The sequence below is a fragment of the Physeter macrocephalus genome, chromosome 13, assembly GCF_002837175.3.
Source record: "Physeter macrocephalus isolate SW-GA chromosome 13, ASM283717v5, whole genome shotgun sequence".
NCBI classification, from domain to species: Eukaryota; Metazoa; Chordata; class Mammalia; order Artiodactyla; family Physeteridae; genus Physeter; species Physeter macrocephalus.
In genome coordinates, this window is record NC_041226.1 from 76,751,900 (window position 1) to 76,757,926 (window position 6,027).

General features: G+C 41.9%; 1 long non-coding RNA gene across 1 annotated transcript in view; it reads left to right on the forward strand.

The window, feature by feature from the left end:
* The window catches only part of LOC114487420 (uncharacterized), a 27,707-nt gene extending 22,112 nt beyond the window's left edge, over window positions 1–5,595 (forward strand). The window contains exon 4 of the long non-coding RNA XR_003682498.1: window positions 5,433–5,595. This is a non-coding gene — a long non-coding RNA (uncharacterized lncRNA). The remainder of the gene's footprint in view (window positions 1–5,432) is intronic.
* The last annotated feature ends 432 nt before the right edge of the window (window positions 5,596–6,027 follow it).

Genomic DNA, 6,027 nt, shown 5'->3' on the forward strand with positions numbered 1-6,027 from the left:
GGTGGGATAGGGAGGGTGGGAGGGAGGGAGACGCAAGAGGGAAGAGATATGGGAACATATGTAAATGTATAACTGATTCACTTTGTTGTAAAGGAGAAACTAACACACTATTGTAAAACAGTTATACTCCAATAAAGATGTTAAAAAAAAAGTGTCTATTCATAAAATAGTTCATTTAAAGAGACGTCCAGTGCAGAAAACTGTGATGTTCTTTGGAAAGTGACGCACACTGGATGAAAATGACTAGGTCAGCACTATTCAGTGACACATTTTTATATTATCCTAAATATAAGCCAAGGAGCCTCATGGCAGAGTCTTTGCATGGAGCAGCATTTGAACAAAAGGCTGGCTGTCAAGCCACAAATAAAAAAGGATTCTAATGTTTACATTCATTTTCCAAATAACATTGAAGGAAATCCATTTCTAATTTTCAGCAACACTTCTTAAGAACTCTCTTTCTCCAGTGTCCAATTGTTTACTCTTTCTCAATTCTCCAGATTCTGAATCACAAAGAATCTAGGTTGGCAGAATCTTTGGCTGACATCATAGGTGTCATGTGTGTATAGTGTCTATAGCGGGTGTTTATACATATACATATATATAAAACACATACAGATATAGTATTACTCATAGACATGTGTGTATACACATACAAACGTACATATCCACTACATACACACATATGATACTCATGAATATAGAATAATACATGCATACACACACATGCAAACATATGCACATGTGCTTCGCTTTAAGCACGTATATGCATATTGAAAAGACTAGAAGTAATCTTAGCAACACATACTTGTTATTTATCTCAGGATTGGTGGAATTGTAGATAATTTATTTAATTTCCATTTTCATTTGTTCTCCAAAAAGTCTGTAATGTATATGCTAAAACATGCCCCCAATAGCATGATTGCATATGGCAATAATCTTTGTCCTCGTCAGGAGTGGCCAGAGTTTAGAGAGTCTAGAGGAATAGCTCAACATGCTCAGTCTAGTCAATAGGGCCCCAGCGAAGGAGGGGCCCCACCCACATATCTGGAAGAGGTTTATGGGGTGTACAGAGGGGTGTGAAAAGTGAAAAATGTGCAACAAGGCTGTCTTGCTAATCTGCTGGGGATGCCACAAAAAAGTACCACGGATAGGGGAGCTTAAACCATCGAAATTGACTTCTTGCCGTCTGGGGACTGGAAGTACAAGATCAAGGCAGGATCCTGGTGAGGGCTCTCTTCCTGGCTTATGGACAGCTGCCTTCTTGCCGTGTCCTCATGATAGTGGAGACAGAGAGAGAGCAAGGGAGACAGAGAGGGAGGGAGCTCTCTGGTGCCTCTTCTTACAAGGATGCTAATCCCATCCTGTGGGCTCTACCCTCTGACCTCACCTAAGCTTAATTACTTCCCTGAGACCACATCACGTTGGGGGTTAGGGCTTCAACATATGAATTTGGTGCGGCAGGGCAGGGGGAGACAAACATTCAGTCCATAGCAGTGGCCATCCATCGCTCTATTTCAGTAAGTATTCCAGGCTTCTGAAATAGCTCAGAGGGAGGTTTTCAGGGACACACAGCTTTGTTTCAGTCCCCTGACACTGAGGTGGCTGCATGGCAATGGCCACATGATCCATGAAGAAGTAGCACAAATGCACTTTTGGAGTCCCCTGGGGTGAAAGGTAACATTATCCTAGAAATGGCCCAAAAAAACCCTTTCAACACAACATGCTATTTTCAATTCAGTGCAGATGATAGGAAAAAGGCATGCACAGAAATTAAAAGAAAAACAAATTCAAAACAGATGTTAGGAAATACCTTGAGGAGGAAAAAAAATAGATGAGAAGAATGTTTACACAAGGTAGTTTACTGAGCTAAGAAACGGGGATCATCATTTAAAAATAGAGACTGGGTGCTGGGCTGCAGGAGGGGTAGGTAGATGCTAAACTTAGGGTGAAAAACGTGACCTTCCATAGATGAAAACAAACCTGGTGCGAGCTGGTGGGTGGACTGTACCCTCCTGCCCCACGGCCTTTGTCTCTCCTTGGGTGCTTGAAAGGTGTGTTCAAGTTGTGTTTATGAGACAGGAAGTACAGGTTTTAGCAGGAAATAAATCTGTCCCTACACACACAGATGGCTGTGTATTTCATTAAGTTAGGAGCCAATGGTGCCCCTTTCACCTGTGTTTCTACTTTTGATTCCATCACATTGACAGAACTTTCCAGACCAAGGCCTCATAGCTGGTTTTCTGAATGACTCCAGGTCACATTTACGGACCAAAATTTCCTGAGTGCTTATCGGTGGGTAAAGTCCTCACTCAGCTGCGTGTTTAACACTCTCTCTCACTTCAAGGGGGAGCATCATAGGGGCTGAGAAGCTGAGGGGAAGTTTGGGGCCAAGAAAATTTCAGTTTATTTTAGAAATGCGAGTCCAAGGAAAAGCCAAACAATTTTAAGCTCCCTGGACACATCATCGTGGGTTGCTATGCACCACTGAGTCACTCCTCAAACTGGCGCACGCAAGAAATTAGGCCGCCATAAAAAAGAATGAAATGATGCCATTTGCAGCAACATGGATGGACCTAGAGATGATCAGACTAAATGAAGTAAGTCGGACAGAGAAAGACATATATCATATGATAGCACTTATATGTGGAATCTAAAATATGACACCAATGAACTTATCTACGAAACAGAAACAGACTCCCAGACATAGAGAACAGACTTGTGGTTGCCAAGGGGGAGGGAACTATTAGGAGTTTGGGATTAGCAGATGCAAACTAGTTTATACAGGATGGATAAACAACAAGGTCCTACTGTATAGCGCAGGGAACTATATTCCTAGAGATGATCAGACTAAATGAAGTAAGTCGGACAGAGAAAGACATATATCATATGATAGCACTTATATGTGGAATCTAAAATATGACACCAATGAACTTATCTACGAAACAGAAACAGACTCCCAGACATAGAGAACAGACTTGTGGTTGCCAAGGGGGAGGGGCATGAGGGAGGGATGCAGTGGGAGTTTGGGATTAGCAGATGCAAACTGTTATAGATCAGACGGATTAGCAACAAGGTCCTACTGTATCGTACAGGGAGCTATATTCAGTATTCTGTAATAAACCATAATGACAAAGAATATATACATGTATGACTGGATCACTTTGCTGTACACCAGAAACTAACACAACACTGTAAATCAGCTGTACTTCAATAAAAAATAAATTAAAAGAAAAAGAAAGAAATTAGGCTGCCGGGTAATGATGTGTAAATAGAGGAAAATTTAGAAAGGCAAGATTTGGATACATTTCGGCATGAAGCTAAAAGAGAAAACAAACCAGAAAATGTAGTCCCTGATGTCCAGACGTTCACAGTGTAATGGAAAGTTGGTGAAGGCCTCAAAGGATAGAATGGTGAGTCCTGACAAAATGTCATGCAAAATGCTGTCTCCTTCACTGACCCGTTCCCAGTGCCTGGCAGGAAGCTCGCCATGTCATATGAGCTTGGTAACTCATGTTAGAGGAATAAATAGTCCATCCTTTGTTCAGATCACTCCCACTTTTCCTCTGTTTTTCATGCAGCACACTATTATTGGATGCATCTAGCATCAGTTTACACACCTTTTCTGGGATGGTCCTGGGACAGATGCCTTTCTCCCATGTCCCCCACCCACCAAAATGTGTTTTTCCCTCCTCTGAGCTCTCATAAACCACTGGACATGCTATTATTATAGCAATTATAATATTCTATTGTGATGAAGTGTCTACTTGTCTATTTCCTTCAGAAAAGGCTACCCCTCCTTGAGTCAGGAGAATGTGTGACTGCACTGCTTATCTTTAAACCCTGGCACGTTTTCTAGCATAGAGTTCGTGCCCAATAGAAGTTTATTAAACTGAAGTGACCTGAGAAATTGTCGTAGTTTGGGTTCACCCTGCCAAAAGAGCTTGACATGAGGTCTTGGGTGCAGGTGGTCTGTTTGGAGGATGATTCCAGGCGTGCAGGCATGGGGAGTGAGACTGGGAAAGAAAAAAGCCAAAGCAAAAAATAATGTGCCAATAAAGGGTGCGTCCGCTGTGAGCAACTGGGGCTCAGGCCCTCTTGGGACCCCCTGGGAAATCGCACTGCATGCAGCACAGAGCTCTGCTCCAAAGGGAGAGATGCCGGCACACTTATCTACCCATCCCCCCAACTGCTAGTAATGGTTGCCCTGGAGACAGCAGCCCACCGCTCCTTGGCTGCCCTGGCTGTCCAGATTGTGTGGCTCTTGCTGACAGTAGCCTCTCTTCAGAGGGCAATAGCTTAAGAAAATGCAGAACTATAAGGAGATTTACAACTGTGATGCATGCACGATAGAGATAGAAGGGAACCAGACATCTTTCCTGCTGCCTCAAAGAATACATGCTGGCATGTTTTTACATTTTCTCAGGCTTGTTTTAAAATTGAAGTATAGTTGACGTACAGTATTATATAAGGTACAATTTAGTGATTCACAATTTTTAAAAGTCATACTCCATTTATAGTTGTTATAAAATATTGGCTATATTCCCCATGTTGTACAATATGTCCTTGTAGCTTGTTTTATACCTAATAGTTTGTGCCTCTTAATCCCCACCCCAGTATTGTCCCCCTCTTCCCTCTCCTCTCTGACAACCATTAGTTTGTTTTCTATATCTGTGTATCTGCTTCTTTTCTTGTTATATTCACTAGTATGTTGTGTTTTTAGATGCCACATGTAAGTGATATCACACAGTATTTATCTTTCTCTGTCTATTTCATTTAGTTGTAATACCCTCCAAGTCCATCCATGTTGCTACCAGTGGCACGATTTTGTTCTTTTTTATGGCTCAGTAGTATTCCATTGTATATATGTACCACATCTTCTTTATCCATTCATCTGTCTATGGACATTTAGGTTGTTTCCATGTCTTGGCTATTGTGAATAGTGCAGCTATGAACGTAGGGGTGCATGTATCATTTTGAATTGTAGTTTTGTCTGGAGTATTCCATTGTATATATGTACCACATCTTCTTTATCCAGTCATCTGTTGATGGACACTTACGTTACCTCCATATCTTGGCAACCGTAAATAGTGCGGTGATGAGCATTGGGTGCAGGTATCTTTCCGAATTAGTGGTTTTTTTCTTTTAGATATATGCCCAGGAGCGGAATTGCTGGTCATGTGGCACTTCTAGTTTTAGTTTTTTGCGGAACCTCCACACTGTTCTCCACAGTAGCTGCGCTAACTTACGTTCCCACCTACAGTGCGGGGGGCCTCCTTTTCTCCACAGGCTTTTACTAGCCCTCACATTCAGAACCATGAACTTTTAGGGCAGCATGTTAAGTTGTAGAAGCTATATAAAAATCTGTGTCTGATATCTTTGAAAACCCTTAGATATTTATTTACTAATCCTAATCATGTCCTCTCTTGGGCCAGAGAGTTCATTTTTACAGGTAGGAAACATCTGATACAGAAATGAAAGGATTCACAATTAGTCATGGTGAGAGAAACGAATTTCCTGACTTTTAACTTCGACACACCTCCTCAATGCAGCAGCATATTGAGTCGAGCAAGCCCATCCTTTCATATAAGACACAGTGAGGGAACTTGCTGAAAAGGACCAATGAAAAGTATCACAATAATGGAACCATCTAAAAAACTGATGGCACCGCTTTGCAGCAGACCTTTATCAGGTTAGTTTATCTGTAGAAATTTTTTTTGCCCTCGTTATTATGTTTGATTTTGGAGTGAGAGGAAACTTGATATTTTACTTGGTAGAGAATTAACCTGATTTAAAATTTAAAGGTTGAGATGACATAAAAGAGCATGGGTGATAGTTACAAGAGAGAGGATTTCAAAGATTTGGGAAGCTGCCTAATTGGAGATATAATGCTTTTTTTTTTTTTTTTTTTTTTTTTTTGCTGTACGCGGGCCTCTCATTGCTGTGGCCTCTCCCGCTGCGGAGCACAGACTCCGGACGCGCAGGCTCAGCGGCCACGGCTCACGGGCCCAGCCGCTCCGCGGCATGTGG